We start from the raw sequence: 18,582 nt of genomic DNA, 5'->3' as shown, positions 1-18,582 counted from the left end.
TTTCACCACAGCTCAACATGGCTTTGCAGCAGACAGATGCATCTGCTCAAGCAGCTTTCTGAAGAGATCATACTATGTGATATAATGCTAAAGACTGCTGCAGCTCGTTAGGCAATTTCCTGCAGTAAGAGATCATCCTCTAATGCCAGTCTCTCTGCACATACAAGATTTGAAGGATCACTTTAAGCCAAGGATCTTTGTCATGTCAGTTGGAATGAACAGTCAAGACAGATTTCACTGTGAGCTGAAGTGCACCTAAGGGAGGATGTGTGGGCAGAATACAGGGGAGAAGCTCTTTTCTTTCTTTGTTATAGGTCCAGTGGTAACAATCTGAGCCCAGGTTTCCCTTGTGCTCTCAGGACACAGGAAGAGTCAGGGCTGTTTCTCTAGAAAAAGACCTTGGAAAACATTAATCCTACTCCTGGAGAACTTTTTTTCTCATAAAAGTAGAAAAGGAGTGTGGATGAACTAGGAAATTTCTTGACTTCATCAAGTAATCAGTTCTATATTTTCCAGTTATGTGTGTAATCCGGCTAAAGTCTAGTAGGACAAGTTTTCTGAAGCTTCTTTCTGTGCTTCTGACAGGATTAAGAGAAACTTAAACTCTCCTCAATTTTACAATATAACTGGTTTATAACAGATAATTGGTCCCAACCATTCCTTACTGATGTTGAACACTGTGAGCTGCTTGCTTGTTAATTATCCATATGAAGAATACAACGTGGAGCACTTTTATTCTGTAGAATAATTCACCTAACTCAGTTAACACAAGTTAATGGCTTCTGACCAACTGTGAATTATTACTGTGGAGGTGCTGCTGCTAATCGTTATTCGTTTAATTAGTGCTTCATGGTACAACAGAAAGATATTGATTGTGGAAGATTTGGTGATTTGAGCAATGAAACTTTTGATGTCCAACGTTTTTCTTCAGTCCAACGTTTTTCTTCACATACAAGCTTTTTGGTTGGATTCTGTAGGATTTAGTCCTACCACGTCTGCTCTGACCCTTTTCTTCTATGGCATCTATCCTACACCTGGTCACTGACATCCATGAAACCAGGGTTAAATTCTCTGAAATAACTATCTTTAATTAAATGTGGTTAAAATCAACCAGTAGGCTTCTAAGTTACTAAGGAAAAATTGAGATAATTAAGAAGTAAAGATTTTGGCCAGGACCAACTGTGTGCTCATTTGCTCTGTGGTTTTATAGTGCAAATCCAGCTCTGATTTTCACTCGTGAGAGAGAACAGCACTGTCAGGTCACCAGTGATCCCTATGCCTTGTCATTATTTCTGCGGCTCTTGTGGCTCCACTGGGAGCACTGCCTGTGATTTCCATTCAATAAATGGTGAAAAAAGTTTTGTCCAGCCTCAGGTGAATGATAAAACATTCAGTGTCATGGAGGTATGTGCTTCCTTATTCTCCTCCAAAACATCCTGCACCATTAAGGTGACAAAAAAGTTGACCTTGACTTCAGCAGGAGAGCTCTGGGCAGTCCATGTTTATTGAAAGTGAGGTGCAGCAAGATCAGCTAGGCAGGGGTAAGGCACAAGGCAAGGGGTCGTTCCTGCAGGACAGGGCAGCAGGAGTGCGAGGGAGGTGAGCAAGCAGCAGGATGTGCTCTGGCTGCAGAGCTCTGGGAGGGGCGATGGCCTCAGCCCAGGTGCTGCCCTGGCAGTGGCACTGCCCTGGCACAGGCTCCTCCTGCCTTGTTTTCCTTCCCATTTGTCATACATGAAATCCCTAATTGTTTTTGGTCTTTGCATATTAAGTGTTTTAATCAATTAATTCTGAGTTAAATATTTTTAAATTGAATGTTAAAATTAACCCATCAGCCCAGGTACAAAAATCAAGTTCCATTATCAATGTTTTCAATTGTTCAAAGTTATTTATTAAGAGAGTTGCACCATTCCCAGTTAAAAATTCCCCAGTTAAAAATCCCAAACTTATGCTCTCTTCTCAAACTTTACACCACCTGTACACCATAAGAGTTATCTTTCCTGTGTTTATTGTCTACTTTTACAAGTGTTTTAAGATGTGTTGGATGTATTTTAATATTTTTTTAAGTGTTTTTACTTTGCACCCTAACTGAAAGCCTAACTTCAAAACCCCAGTTTCTAACAGCCACCAGCTATTTTTAGCTCCTCAACCTACCCTGCAGGCAAGCTCCATGGCAACCTGAATTTTAAGGAAGGCATTGTAGCTCCCTTATCTCAACTGATACCACCCCTCTAACAACGAGGAGCCATTGGTGGACAGAGATGATCTGTCAAAGGGAAAGCACCAATCGCTTTGGACCGAAGGGGCGGGCTGTGGGCGGGCTGGGGTGGAGCAAAGGCACTATAAAACAACGAGACAGGCCTCAGAAAGTTCAGAGTCCCCTGTAGGCTAGCTGAGGGTGGATTTCAGTGCTGGGCATTAAAAGCCCTACTCCTATTAAGAAGCCTTTAATAACCTTTTTCCGACTTTTGGACCAGCCACAAGTCAGCCCAGCACTGCAAGTCCTTTTTCTCTACCTGAGGTCCCGTGCTGTCCCAGCCAGAAGATGTCAAATCCCTGCGCTCCTGGGGCATACCATCTACTGAGCCATAGGATCCCAAATTTTTATATTTTTCTAATTTTTGTAATTTTTCAATTTTTCTGTTTTCAATAAATTATTTTAATTTTTAATTTAACTAAGAGTTAACTAAGTTAACTTAGTTAACTAAGTTAACTAAAAGTTGTCTGTTTCCTCACACCATTCCCCTCCCGTGGCTGGGAGGAATGGCACTTCACACCTGGAGCATATAGCTCGGGCTGTTTGCCATCGTGCTGAGGGGTCTGGAGCCAGCTCTGAGCTCAGAGGAAATGCAATGTGGTATTTTCCTGTGAAGAGTTACTCACTGCTCTTCAAACACTTCTGCTCTCTCCCTCTCTTAACTGCTGCAATCCTTTTAGTTTAACATGTCCTTCCCTGTATAAATGGCACTTAGGAAATGATTTCTGTCTTCCCCACCTATAAACCATGCTGAGATTTCTTCAGTTTGTTGCCGCATAAACGAGAAAAAAGTTGTGTGCATGCCAGGAAATAAAAAATACCAATCTATTGTCTATTCCTTTTTATATGGCTACTTTCGTCTGAAGATACTAAATCACCTTAGAACTATCAGTTAGCTGAAAACAGATTTTACTGCATCTCTGAAGTTAAAAAGTAGTGAAACAAAAAGACATTTCAGATTTTAATCCGTATTTTTGGTGCCTTTTTTTGTTCCTCTGTGCCTTTCTCCCCAAAGGATTCCAGAGCTCAGTGGACTTTCTCCCAAGCATATATATAAAATATATGTCATCTGATCATCATAGTTACAGAGCCCTGACTTCATGGAGTCACCAAGCTGGGCCACACTGGCAGATGTCTTTCTACTACTAACAGAAGCACAATTCCTGTAAACAAGTTGTTTGCATGAAACTGCAGTATAATTCATTTTCTGTATTATAGAGAGCTCAAAAGGTTTCCATGGTTTTTTTTAAATATTCAACTCTTCACATTTCCAGGACTGCAGCCGTTCTCAAGATTTGTGGTAGGAGGGGAAGGGGGATTAAGGTCATTCAATTTAGATCCTGTTGTTGCCATTTAGATAGACTAGGGCAAACCAACATTGACCTTGAATGAAAAGTTCTTAAACATGCCTGTGATATTTTGGTTATGTCTTTATATATTCCAGACACTTCGCTGTCAGGCAGAAAAATTAGATTAAAATTATATTAATATTTGAAGTTCATCTTTCGTGGAATCTGCACAGGCACAATTGTCCACTGTCTAGCAAATCAAACAGTACCTTCTTGTCCTTAAGAATGTTCTTAAAATCATTGTTCCATGTACCTTCTGTGCTTTGTTGGATTAAGACAAAGTACTCAGTGCTGCTAAGTGCTCAGTGCTGCTTTAGGGAATTTCTTCATGAAGGATGTCAAATACTTGTATGCCATGAACTTGATGAAAAATCATCATCATGATGTTGTGGGTGCCTTTCTTACAGGTAGGTTTATCTCAATGAATGGCTCTGTACTGTCATTTTAATACCTTTCTCATTACCATCACTCACTCGTTCAATGCAAAAAAAAGATTTTTTTTCTGTCTGAGTGATAGGGTTGTCTAAATTGTTGTCTTCCTTAGTTTAGCATTACAATTCATAATGCTTTGAGAAAAGCAATTTGTTTCCCATTACACCATAAATAAACACTCTATATTTGTTTCTAGTGTATTTATTTCAGTCAAAAACTTTTTAATGGGATGGGCACTTATTTGTCCTCCTGGGCCTGTGAAAACCTTTCCCTGATATCAGTTACCTTTGTAATGCCCTCAGAAGGATGTGGATAAGATTTTCAGCAGCAGTGGGATGACCTTCAACTTCCATTCATTTCATTTTTTTCCTTCTTAATTGCTTTGATGCTTTAAAAACCATATTTTCAGGATTGTTGTGAGAGAAGTATTGACCAAATCACCTCTCAGTGTTTGGGGTTGCTCCACCTCCCCCAGCTTTCTTCTGCTGTAGCATTTTTACCTTGAGCTACTGAGCATTTTGGAAATGCAGTATTTCAGTGGAAATAATGTCATTCATGAATACAATTATTCATTATCACAGGAATCCCTGTTCTCCAACTGGGTTTGATAGTTACCACCATTACAGAGTGAAACAAATATTCGGCAATACTTTTATTTTTAAAATGGTAGGTTTTTTAAATTTGTATTTGATTAGCTGTGAACTGCTAGTTATGTTAAATTTGTTTCTGAATTCTCATGACATTTTTGGTCAGTTGCAGAAAAGGCATTATGCTGTCATTTAATTGGTTTGCTTTAACAGTAAATTATTCTGTATAGATAGATTTAGGTAGATGAAAAAAGATTATTCTGGGGTCAAAATCAGCATTAACATATGAGACACATTTAGGTGTGTTATTTAGTTACTTGAACATTTTCAGTTTTCAGTAATTCTATGCTGTAGTAAAAGAAATGATTTATCAAAATCTACTGCATGACCAATTTACAACAACAAAATAGATGACTTTATTTGCCTGGCTTCAGTACTATTGAGTTATCTATGTGAAATGGTGTAACCGTGCAAAATGAACTCTTCATATGAAGCATTTTCTGAAAAATATTAATATTACTCACCACTCTTCCCAGTTCTGCATAAAGGTGTCAGTTCAAGAAAGTATATAAATTTTAACGAGGAGTTATAAATTATTTGGGGACTAATTGAAAGCCTGGAGGTCACTGTAGTTCTGTTCTTGACATATTTTCAAAACTTCAGTCATAACAGGTGAGATTTCCAAAGGTGTTTGAGTGATAAAGGACAAGGGTGTAGAATATGCTCATACTGCAGTTCACAGTCTGGAAGTTTGGGGACATCCAAACATCTGTTGAAGGAGATGGAAGGGATATCCCAGAGAAAAATTCCCTGGATTTCTGCTGTGTTTTGTGACCTCTCAGGCCTGTGCTACTTAGAGAGAGCTGGCTTTCCTCTGCTGTCTTCTAACAAGTGCTGTGTTTGTGTTAAAATGGAAAAGCAGAAACCTCATAAAATACGCAAGTAAATAAATAACAAAAAGAAATGTTACCAAAAGTTTTTATTCTTAACACATCATAAACTGTTGTAATCTGTATTGCAGGAGGTTAAAGCAGCACATGAATGATGTATTATTTTTGGCTTCACAGATCTGTTGAGAGAGAAATTTTCTCACAGGGTGGAGGATGTGGATGCAAAACTGCTCTGTCAAAATATTTTCTATACCGCTGAGTTAGGATCACGTGCAGCTGAGCATGATACACATTTGTAGGTAATGTACAGCTGGATGTACAGAATTCCCTGAGAAGGTCACTGAAGGTCTTGAAAGCTGGATGCTTAACCAGGGCCTAGGACTGTAAATCCTAGTAAATGCCTGGATGTGTTGTTAGTATTTAGAGTTATACTTCACAGGGGAATAGATGCTCCCACAGGCCTAGAATGAGCTCAGGCTGAAACCAAAAATGATACAGCCATATTAGGTGGGCTGTGAAGGAAAACTAGCTTCAAGTTCTGATTTTGCACTAGCTTGACTTGTCTGCATGGTGCTCTATCATCCAGAAATGCCTAAATTTGGAGGAGTAATTCTGATAATACCAGTGGATTATCTTATTTTTTCTTCTGTCACCAAAACAAGTGCATGACATAATCATTAGAATGACAGGAAAAGGAGAGGAGCATAAAATCAGAATCTGGGTAGTTTTGCTGGCAGTGTTTCTTGGCTTTGGTTGGGAGCTGTAGCACATTATATATAAGATCCTTGATATTGATTAAAGTTCAGCTAAAACCGAAGAAAATGCATACAGAAGCCCACTCTCATGAGTATCTATTCTAGGAATGGGTTTTACAGTGTGTGCTTATAAAAATCTATCTGCTCCTTGCCCCAAAGGCAGGAAGTTGTTGTAATTCCTCAATTTACAGATCATGCAGGGAGTGATTAAGCACGTTTATTTTGTGATAGGTGTAAATTAAAAATAAATGTCAAATACACAGAAAGCACTTCCCTGAGTGTTTTTGTAGATATGTGATTGCCTTTTTTAGCTAGGAAAAAAAAAAAAAAAAAGATTTAGATATCCAGAAGAAAATGTCATACTTTGTGGATATTTACAACTTCTCATACAAGATTCTGCTAACACCCAAAGACAGATAAATACTAACAAAGTTAACAACACTGTTGTGAATCCCCTGAAATTTGTTGCATTCAACCTTCATGAAATACCTTGTTTGCCAAGCTTGAATGCTCAAAGAATGCACTATTTTTAGAGAATATCTGTGTGCCATATGAATACCTGAATTTGAATTTGAACAGAGGTAGTCATGCTCTAACACTCACGTCTGCTGCTCAGTGTTTGTTATTTAGTGTTCTCAGTATTCCTGCTGAGGATGTTTCAGGCATCTGTTCGGACAGCAGAAAAAAGAGGAGTTGCTTGGCTTAGATCACAAATCATAGTGAATAACAGCTAGCAGGCAGGCAAAGGGAACAGTTTGGAACTCCTCAGGAGGGCTGAAATGTATTTACCAAAACTTTGCCTTTATCACTGGGTATAACAGAAATATCTGTTTGCCAGACTTACACGGTAACAAGGGTTACATTCCCTTATTGATCCATTATCAGCCTCCCCCCACCCTGATGTTATCAACTCCCTACAGCAAGGGCTTAGATTAATGTAAAACAAGTCTCCCAAACTTTTCGCAGTCAAATTTGTATATCTATATATTTTCAGGTTGATCTATAAACTCAAGTGATTTGTCTGTCTTAAAACAGCAAATCAGGAACAAAACCAGAATCTAAGACTTCTGATTCTACTTCTCTAGGTCTAAGTATTTTCAGTGTTTATTCTGTAATCTGTAAAATAAATTGTTACATTAGAGGGGATATTAAACTCAAAGCATTCCAAGATAGTCATGATATTACAATCTCATTTAGTACATAAATATAACTTTTAAAATAAAGAATTAAAAAAGCACTAACATGCAGTTCTTCATGTTGACTTACTATTTTCCTTTTTTGTGCTTTGTATGCCTTAAAAGTCTAATGCATGGCTTTTAGTAAAAGACAGCAGCTCTGTACTGCCTGGAACACCTTCCACGATCTGATGTGATTGCACAGAAAATAGAGAATGCAGTAACTGAGCAGATTTCTTGGATGTTGAAAAACCACCAAGTTTAGTATTTATGAATAGAGTACTAAGTACAAAGTGATATTTCCTGAGTATCTGGCTCTTGGTAGAGGTTAACATCATATCAGTATTTAACTGTTTCCCAGGTAATAAAATTAGAGGCCCTCAGAGTATTTATGCCTGAAAGCACAAAATCAAAAAAAGCTGTGTAAATCCTCACCTGCTGGGGCAAAGTGTCAATTATATGGGTAGTAAAAATGTGCCACCATGCTGTTTTTCATGCAAAGCCTGGACCATTTAAAAATTTCCCTAATCAAATTACAGCCTTCCTTAAACTGTTACATATGTGTACAGTTATATAAAGGGTTATACAGACTGGCTGTTTCTTTCCCACCTTCCCCTTCATCTGTTGTGAAATCATATCCAGCTATCTTTTCCATCTACAAATGGTTGTGAAAAATGCGTGATCTGAGCTTTGTTAAATTATTAACTCTCAAGAAAAGTAGCTGACCCAAGAAATCTCATCCAGTCTCCTTGACCTATGAAATGTTTCGGCTCAGCTACAAAGAATATGTCAGAATAATTACTGAAGGAGAGGGAAAAACAAATTACTTTCATTGAATTGCCATGAATCCTTTTTAAAATAAGGTGCAATTGACTAAAGCATTATTTATTTTCAAGTCTTGTAATTGTTCCATTGTCATGGAAGCTTATCAGAAGTACCAAAGCTGAGTATTGGTGTAAAATGAACCTGGCTTATGTTAAATCCCCAAGGAGCCAGTCTGTTCCTGACAGATATCACTACCAACTAAATGACCATCTGCAAATCCTAAGTCTCATAAAATAGAAACAAAACAACAAAAAAGGCTTGTTTAGTTTTCAGTCAGTGAGCTCAGTTTATATACAAGCAAGAGATTCTTCCTGCTGGGATTTTCCAGAACTCTTGTTCTGACTTAACTTCATATTGTCAAAGTCAACAGGGCTGACTGGAATAGCAAGCTGAGTAAGGCTTTACCTCCAGAAAAATTCATCTCATTCTCCAGGGTAAGAAAAAAGAGATTGTCTTTTTTCTTATATGAACTTTGTGGAACATGTGTCCAATGCAGGATCCTATAATTCCTGCTTTCTTCAGTTAAAATTTTCTAGATTATCAGAAACTTCTAGAATTGAGTCAGTGCCTTTGGATTTGTTCTTGTTATGCTTAGTTGGCTTTTTTGCTGAAAAATCTAGTCCATATAGTGTCCCTAGCAGGTGTACTAGTGATGAACTAAAATAAGGAGGCTCAAAAACTCTAGAAAAATAGAATTAGGCCAAAAAATTAAATTAAAAGGGGAAAGGATTTGTTTCATAGTTAACTTTGAATACATTTTGGCTAAAGTTTTGGAGAGGCTACAGACAAAGCTGAGATATATTGGCTGTACAGCTGCTGTTTTCAAACAGCCTTCCCCCTGCACATCCTCTGCCAGCCCCATCAGTAGAAGATTTTTCCTTGGATATTTTTAATGGCACCGTAATGCAATGCCTTGTCCTCTGTTTTTTTTGCTATGCTTTCCAATTGCAGCAAGCTGTTTGTTGCTTCCAACATGTAAAATAAACAGGCCTTGCAGATAAGGGTGATGGTCTTAAATTCTTCTAGATGGTAACTTATGCCCAGTTTGAACTGTGGCCTTCAAGGCTGAAATGCGGGATGAGGACTCTGCAGTTGCAGCAGTGCATAGGTGCCTGGACACTTTTCTTGTAACTAAGAGACGATTTATAATGATGTTTGTAAATTTGGTGGTGAGAGCAAAAGTTGTTTAATGCAAAGATATTGTAATAGTAGTGTCTTGCCCCCTGTACTTTTTTCCTGTTGATCCTCCAAAAGGTCTCTGCAGGAAGGAACACAGCTGTTTCCCTCCCTTTGATCTCTGCAGAGGTTCACTGTGTTCACCTCTTTTACTCCATGGGAAACACTTGGAATATTGAGGTTTGAGAAAGGGAAGACAGTCTTAATTCTCATGACGTGCATAAAAAATGAAATTAAAGATGAGACTGTGACACAGGTAGCCTGGAGACAGTGATGGCCCATGAAAATGTCCTTAATCACTGCAGTCTCTAATTATGGGGGGAGGCGCGGTCTGTTAGCAGATTTTGCCGAAAAATGCTCTGAAACTAATTTGTACCTTTAGTTTCATTTTACCATCCATGTTAGGATTAACCTAATCACATTTTGGGCTAGCTCCTTGTCTGTTTCCACAGATGGAAACATAGCAAACCATGTCCAAACATCCATGTGTGTAACACACACTGGGCTCTGCTAAGTTTTCCCAGGAGCTGACAAAGAACCCTCAGCCACGAGAAAGGGTCAGCGCATGTGTTCAGCAGCACAAAGCCGGAGAGAGGCACTGCCATGTGCTCCCTCAAAGAGGGAAGAACAGGCATAACCTCACAAGAGTTCTTTCCTCTGTACACTGCCTGAGGAACCCCAGATGTTACAAAACCATCTGGCTTTAAGCCTGCTCCAACATCCTTCACAATTTAACTCGAAAGATCGTTGCTCTGCCTAGGTCACCTCATTCTCATTGAGATTTGCAGAGGTACAGGCAGCTCAGAGATGTGCAGAGGAACACCAAGCTCCATCACAAACAAATCTATCTTACCAGCAGCTTTACTAAAAGAGATTTTTTTTTTTAAGTGTCCTTCTGGAGTGCCCTCCAAGGATGATGACGTTGCTGAGCCAGACGACTGCGGACGATGTGACCATTTCTGCTCTGCTCAGCAGAGTCATTTGACAGGATTCCTTTGTAGACACTGACCTGTTCTCCTTCCCCTTGTCTAAGATTCAACGTGGAACTGTAAAAAATCAGTCAGGGAAAAAAAGTGCCTGTGGTTTGTTGTTATTTAAAGCAGAAGTGTTTAGTAATGACAGGCAATTAAAGGGATGGCGCTTGCTGAACATGACACGTCGCCTGGTAATGTCACTGCACATAATGGAGGCGGGGCTCTGGGAGACGTGATGGCTTCTGATATGCCAGGAGGCAATTTAGTCAGAAATTAACTCGTGTCTAATCTGATCAGTGGACTCTTCCAGGTGATTCTGTCAATGCAAGAGTGGGCCAAAGATGCTTTTTTCGCAGGCAGGTGAGGGAATGTAACTAATTTGCAGTTTTCAAGCCAGAGATAGCAAATTTGTTGTCTCTCTCTTGAAACTGCTTTCAAGTAAGATTTATAATTGTTGAACTTTGCCTTGAAGGGCTGAAAAATAGAACACAAAAAATACTTGAACAGTTGCATACACCCAATTGTCACATAGGGGACATTAAGGCCGTATCTTAAATAACAAAAATCAGCACAGATGTACAACTTTTACTGCAGTTTCATTGCTCCGAGTGTTTAAATTCCAGGCTCTTATATATGCATATATATATTTCAAAATCCCTTTGACAGACTGTAATGTTTCAGTCTTCAAATTTATTTAATAGACAGTTTTTATCTAGTGAAAGAGAGGAAAATACAACCATACATTTAGTTGCTACTTTTTATGAAGAAAATACGATATCAATAAAGATGTCTCCATGGATTCATTCTGTTCCAGGCTGCTTGACCTATTACAGTCTTTTAGGTGTTTTCTTTCTTTGCTTGTTACCCATTCAAATCTACTATTTAAACCTTCTCAAATAGATCTAGATATGTTTTTTCAATTTTAAAGGAGGAAACAATAATTTTGGTTTAGTCTGTAGATACAGATTTTGTAAGAATAATGTTTGAATGAATGATAAAATTTATTCAGGTGTTTCTTTGGCCTTTTATAATTCTAAAGAAAGTTGTTGATACTGTCTAATTTAACATGTTATATTGTTGTTTTTAGTCTAGTCATTGCAACATTTTGTGGTGATTAATACCCTGACATCTCAATATATAAGCAGTTACATATGTATGTTGAACGCCACTGAGGGTTTTTTCCATTGCCAAGTTAGAAGTGGAGGACAAAAATAAGTTGAATGGGAGAATACCTAGAAAATAGAAAATGAGAATACAATGAAAAGTTTAAAAAGCAGCAATTTCAATTTTTAAGTTTTAATACATAAAATAAACATGCATAAAAGAATTTGAATTTTAAGAGTGTCTGAGTTTTAATTTGGCAGTATTGCTAGCATTGACTTGACAGTATTTAACAGAAAAATCTGATGGTCTGGATACTTCAGATCAAGTGCATGTTCTGTAGGACTTTTGAAATAGTTCAGTGTTTGACTCTCAACTAATTGGATAGAATATTATCTTGTTTCAGAAGTGGTCTTATGTAATTCAATAGGACCATTACTGGAGCAAGATGTTCCCATAGCTGAAGGGTAATCACACAATTATCAGTTCCTTCCTCTAGAATTAAGATCTAATTATGTATTTCCTTTATTTGTTTACAGGGTTCAGATCCTGATTTTTAACATGCAAGACGGAAAGAGGTTGGGATTTTATATGGGACTGAAGACATTTCTTTTGGTAACAAAACTTCTATAAAAAGTTTTATAAAAATAAAAAGTCTCTTTTCAGAGCCTAGATATTAATATACATTGAGAAACTTGTCCGCTTTTGCACCTGCAAATTATCATTGAGTGTGTATGGCACAATCAGGATAATAGTCAATTACTGTTAATTCCTGCAGTGGAAAATTTTTCTTTTTATGTCAAGGAGAAGAGACAGACCACCCTGCTTCTCTAGAACACTGAAGGTTATTAGTGGCTGATGGCTTTCAATACCCACTGTGATCATTAACAGTGTCGAATATCTGTCAGCTGCAGGAGGCAAAGAAGCTGCAAAAAAATGATTCTGATAGTTTTGGAGAAATAACTGCAGAGAGCTGGATGGTCTCAGGACCACTGAGGTTCGCTGAGATCTCAAACCATTCTGAGATTGCAAAATTCGCCGCTTCTTTTTTTGAAGCCTAACATTTTCCCCTTGTGTCCTTGTGAAAGAAATGTTCCCTCCTTTAGCAGCTGTCCACACTAAACATAAGCAGATACTCATAAACAGAGAAGGCTTGGAATTTTATTCATACCTTCATGTTGCCAGGTTTCCTGTAAGACTCTGAATTTTAGAAACAGACATGTCTATTTCCTGCTAGTGGCCAGTTAAGCTGTCCTCCTCTGAAAGGAAGCATAGTGGGCAGTGCTTGTTGTTATATCTGTAAATGCTGTGAATTTATAGAAGTATAATAATACATTTTTAATTGATTAAACCTGTTTGGCAAAGAGAAAGAAATGGTAAAGATACAAAGAAAGAGGGAAGTGGGAAAAATGGAACACAATTTATGAATTAAATAACTCTTCCATTGAATGTCACATAAATAAGTCTTAGAGTCCTTTCCAGAGTTTCTTTACACAATTATATCTTCCATCAAATCATTCTTAGCTGAGATTTTTCTTTTGTTCCCTGCTGGGGCTTTACATCTGGCTTGTGCAGAGATCCTGAACACTTTACAGCTGTCATCACATCATGATGTGTGTCCATTTGATTCAGAACAAGCCTGATTTCTGAAGCAAGATGCAGGTTGTATGTATGAGATTAACAACCACCTTTTTAAAAGGTCAAGAAACCTTTTATCCTATCCAAGCACACTTTACAGAAGGTGATACATTATCCTACTTTACTATTCCTCTGTAACCATCAGCAAAAGGAAAAGGCTCTTTAGTTCTTCCTCTGGTACATTTGTCATGATCTTCTCCCCAGATCTATTCTAAAAGGTTTTCACTTCTTCCCCTTCCCTCTGTTCAGTTCACAATTCCATTCACTTGGCATTAATTTGCCATTAGAATTGTTTTTTTTTCTGGCCCAATCAGTTATTTTTTCCCACTTCCCTGAATAGAATGCAAACCTCAAAAAGCTGTTTAGTTAGGACATGAGTAGACTTGGGAGATGGTGCTTAAAAATGTATTAGGTCATGCATTTCAACAGACTTGTTTCAAGCATCATTATAGGTTTATTGAACACCTTTTAAAATGTAGAATGTTGCTGTACTGAAGCAGTTTAAAGGCAGGAAGTCCAACATGCAGTGTCCCAAATGTTAGCATCTCTGTGCTGGTGTGGTTTAAGCACATGCAGTGCAGTTTCACCAGCCTTTTGCAGCCACCTCTGGGGTGCTGTGGGACCTCTGACCCAACGAGAACCCACATTGTCAGGGTTAATGAGGCACTCAGCCCAAGATAATAAGCTCAGCTGGGAACCAGGAGATTACCTGAGGTTCAGAGTCTTGCTACAAGCCTGTTGCTGCTGGTCAGCTGAAAGGAGGGGCAGAGCCCTTCTGCTCAGTGTGCACAGAATACTCAGGGTTGGATGAAAGCATCATGTACTTTAATATTTTTGGGAAACTTGCAGACACGGTAGCAATGACTTTAATTCTTGTTTTTTTTAAAATAGCTTGAAATATGCTAAACACATTCATCTGTCTATTAACATAGCAGTGAAGTCTGTTACGCTTGTCATCGAGGAGGAACTATTTTCTGTCTTGGCATTCCTCTCATTTTGCAATGGATTTTGGTTGCACGCCAGTCCAAAGCCATGTGTTGTAGTTGTTAGGTGTGACATCTCCCCATCAGTCAGAGATGCTGAGTGAGTAGTGAACCAGGTTCTGTTTGGCTTCTCCACCCTAAAGGCAGCGGAGCTCTCCTGGTGTTGTCGAGTTACTTTTGATGCACATGTGGGTGAATGTGGCAAAGCTGAGGATAAAATCAAGTTGTTCCATTTAACTGAATTCCCAAATCATATCTTTACTTTCAACACTTGTTTCTGGGGTTTTTTTTGTATTCATAAAAATTTTTCAGGGGAAAAAAAACCGAAAAAAGACCCAAGAAAAGAAAAAAATCCAGAAAATATCACAGCGACACAAGAATTAAATTTGAAAGCTTAACCATTGTGTCTCTTTCAATACTAAAAAGTTGTGCTATGATCTTTACTGTGAGTGAAAACTGTAATAAATCTCTCCAATCAGTAGGTGCAAGTGCTATACTATGTAAATAGCTTTGAAAACAAAAAGGGAGGATGACACTATTGAAAACTGATTGAAAGGCCACAGTTCCTTTCATCAGGCTACTCAGTCCACAGACTGTGGAAGTTAACGTCCCTCTGGGAGACACAGCTGAGAAGAAAAAGCTCTTTAAGAAGATGTACAGGTTGAAAAAAGCAAAATTCAAATAGTCATCAATGACTACACTTTTAGAGCAGTTCGGGTAAAGGGGATAGATAGACCTATCTGTTGTGGATGGATGTCCCTAAGACAGATCCTTCTCTTGTGGAGATCCCAGATGAGAATCTCCACATCATAGATTCCTCTAGTTTGGAAAAGATTGCCAAATACAACTGAAAACTTGACTCTGCTAAGCCATGTCCCCAAGAACCACATCAACATGCCTTTTAAATACCTCCAGGGATGGTGACCCACTTCCCTGGGCAGCCGGTTCCCATTCGTGACAACATTTTCCATGAAGAAATATTCCTAATATCCGCTCTGGTACAACTTGAGGCCATTGCCTCTCATTCTGTTGCTTGTTACTTGGGAGAAGAGACTGACCCCCCTCTGGGTGCACCCTCCTGTCAGGGAGTTGTAGAGAACTCCCTCAGCCTCCTTTCCTTCAGGCTAATCCACACCCAGCTCCCTCAGCTGCTCCCCATCCAGACTCTTCCCCAGCTCCATTCCCTTCTCTGGACACGCTCCAGCCCCTCAATGTCTTTCTTGTCATGAGGGGCCCAGAGCTGGACACAGGATTTGAGGAGTGGCCTCACCAGTGCCCAGTCAGGGGGACGGTCACTGTCCTGGTGCTGCTGGTCACACCATGGCTGGGACGGGCCAGGTGCCACTGGCCTCTTGCCCACCTTGACCAGCACCCCCAGGGCCTTTCCCACAGGACACTTTCCAGCCCCTCTGCCCCAGGCTGGAGCTGCAGGGGGTTGTTGTGACCCAAGGGCAGGACCTGGTTGACCCTCGTACAACTGGCCTCAGCCCATGGACCCAGCCTGTCCAGGTCCCTCTGCAGAGCCTTCCTGCCCTCTACCAGATCAGCTTAGTGTTTACTGCAAATTTACTGAGGGTGCACTTGATCCCCTCTTCCAGATCATTGATAAAGGCATTAAACAGAACTGGCCCACAGCACATCACTTGTGATCAGCCCCAACTGGATGTAACTCCATCCAGCACCATCCTTTGGGCCTGGACATCCAGACTCAGAATAGCTGCGCTGTCTAACATCAAATACCTGTGAGAGTTCAGTGTGGTCTCTCTGCTGCTTCACAAGTGCTCAGGTAATTAGCAAACTTTTATCATCCTGCTGGACTGGTAAGCTGAACTGGATAAGACATACTCTTAGGAGATTGTAAACACACAACCCTCTGTCAGTCACTCCTCAGCTGTTCAGAGTTCTTACTGTAGTTTTGTATTTACTGTATTTTCTCTCTTCCGGGGGCAACCTATGTGGTGCTCATTGGTCTTTATTGTCCAGCTTGTTTCTGTCCACACAATGATGATTTGTCTAGAGAAGTTTTTCTCTCCTGTTGTCTTTTAGTTCATTCCCCAATATAATTTTGCTTAAATTTTACATTATCTGTTTCTTGCTCTGTCCAACATGAAGCTGTAATTCTCCCTTCTGCGAATTCTGTAGCAGTAGCTCTGCTGAGTTCCATTTGATTGGTGAGGCACAATAATTTACACATCTGTATTTCTTAAAAATTCCTTGTGTCAGTTTTGAACCAGGATGAGTGGGTTCTTGGCCAAGAATAGGGCCAACAAAGTCATGTTCTGTTTTGCAAATCAGTAAATTCTTGTTCCTTAAGATGTATCTTGGCTTGCAAATCCACTGCAAATTCACCTACATGTTATCATTTGATTAGATCTGGAATAAGTAGCAATTTCCTCCTGCTGCTTGTCGAGGTGTAGACATTCCAGGTTGTATTTAATAACACAGCTTCCTAAGGTGACCTCTTTTCTGCATGAATGTTGGCTCTGACCTTCATTTTGTTGAGCTCAGTTCATTACATATTCTCTCTGCCTGCCTCTGCACTCTCTAGGGAACACTCTCATTTCAGTGCACAAGGGGTTTCACTGCTAATGAAAATCCCTAAGCATCACAATTAAAATTTACTCTGCTGTGCTCAGTCTACGAAGAAGAACAATGTATATTGCAGTTAGTAATTTAGATCTCGTTAAAACCAGCTTGAATTATTTATTTCCACATCAATTCAAAGTCATTTACATGCATATATTAAACTTATAGCTAAAGGGTTAAACAAAATGAACCACATTCTACCATTAGTCTCACTGGAGCCACGGACATCTGTTTCAATATAACTTAGCAAAGATACTGCTTCAAAATACAGCAAATTTTGTGTTTCTTTCTTCAGATAGAACAAGCTGGTGTCACCATTAGAGAAAAGGAAGACTTCATTGTTGAGTATCTCAGTTTCCTTATGCTGCTTGGTCACTTCCTATATTCAAACTACGTTTTAGAGTCATTCCTTAGAAAATCTGTTATGGCTGTTTCTTGCATTGTTCTGACTAGAACTGAATGATTTTTCGAAACAAGTTTAATTTGAATGAGTAAATAAATATTCTAGCCATGATGGAGAGAAATGATACAGAGGTGTTATCTGTGTTTATTTGGGTAAACCTGAATAATCATTTGTGATGGAGTTGTCTCTGATGTAAATACTCCTGTATTACTGCAAATACTTCTGTATCTCTGTGCATCTCTCTCTGTCTTTCACTCTTCCTCTCAGACAAAAACAGCTCTCTGAATTAAGGGCAGGTTAGAAATGGTAGAGGTCCAATTCATCTCAGTTTATATCTCATCAGCTGACAGTCACAAAAGCTGCAGTGAAAGCAGCTGTCCTTGCCTTCCGAGTCACTTACGTGGAGCACCTGTACAAGGCCTCTCTGATGCTGGGAAGGAAGAAAAAATGTGCCTTTGAAATAATATTCCTCATTTCTTTCCTGGGCCAAAAGAGAAGCCGGAACTTCTCCCCACTCACAGAATCTTGGGCAAAGATTTTCCCCACTGACGTTTCCTGAGGTGTCCCACGGGGCGTTGCTACAGCAGCAAGAGATGTGACATTCAACCCAGCATTTATCCCTCCCTCCCTCCCATGAGTCAAATCTCCATCTCTGCCTCACACTGAGTCTTGGCATCGCTGCTGATCCCTCCTCCATTTGGCTTCAAGCCCCTCCATGGGCAGCAGCCACAATACCTGCAGCTTTTATCAGTTGTGTTACACCACCATCTCTGTTATGGATACTCTGTTTTAAGTGACTGGAAAATTGAGCAAATTCAATGTATTTAAAAGGAAGATCCTTTCTTTATCACAGTGAGTGAGGGTATTCTGCATACTTTTGTTTAACATAATTAAAAAAAAAAAATAGAATTAGGATTAGAATTAGACTGGGAATTGAATTCATCAAATTGAGCCTTAAATAAAATTAATAGTAATGGTAAACTGTAATGAAAGTGAGATGTGTGTCTCAAGAGTCTTAATTCAGTACAATATTAACTCATTTTTCTTCTTATTATAACTTCAGTTCTTTATTATAACATCACATTTAAATGGAGTTTTTCCTTACAGACATCCAAAAGATACTATGTTTGTGAAATGTACACAAAACGTGTGCTTAGTTTCTTAGCATTTGATACCCTATCACTGAATCCATAAATATCCTCCCTTAGGTGGACTTTCAGAAGCCTTTGAATTAGACTTTAAGCCAGGATTCTAAAACTCTCAGTGTATACAAAGTTAATGAGGCTCAATGTTGGTAGAAGTACCAGGAAGAAGAGCATTGGACTTCCTGTGCTGAAATCAGAATTTTCTTTCTGGACCAATGAAAGTATTAGAAGACTTCAAGACAAATATATCCAGTGAATAAATTTTAAATTGTGACCTTGATAAGATACAGTTTTTTGAAGTCTTAA

At 39.1% G+C, this 18,582-nt stretch overlaps 1 long non-coding RNA gene across 2 annotated transcripts in view; it reads left to right on the top strand.

Annotated features, from left to right (window-relative positions):
* LOC109145118 overlaps positions 1-18,582 on the top strand; it is a 271,655-nt gene that overhangs the window by 233,507 nt on the left and 19,566 nt on the right. For both annotated transcript variants that reach the window (XR_005604651.1, XR_005604652.1), the window contains one exon: positions 12,061-12,136. This is a non-coding gene — a long non-coding RNA (uncharacterized LOC109145118). The remainder of the gene's footprint in view (positions 1-12,060; positions 12,137-18,582) is intronic.

This window comes from Corvus cornix, chromosome 4A (assembly GCF_000738735.6).
Source record: "Corvus cornix cornix isolate S_Up_H32 chromosome 4A, ASM73873v5, whole genome shotgun sequence".
Taxonomy (NCBI): domain Eukaryota; kingdom Metazoa; phylum Chordata; class Aves; order Passeriformes; family Corvidae; genus Corvus; species Corvus cornix.
The sequence above is the reverse complement of the archived record's forward strand: the minus strand, read 5'-3'. Positions and strand labels throughout refer to the sequence as shown.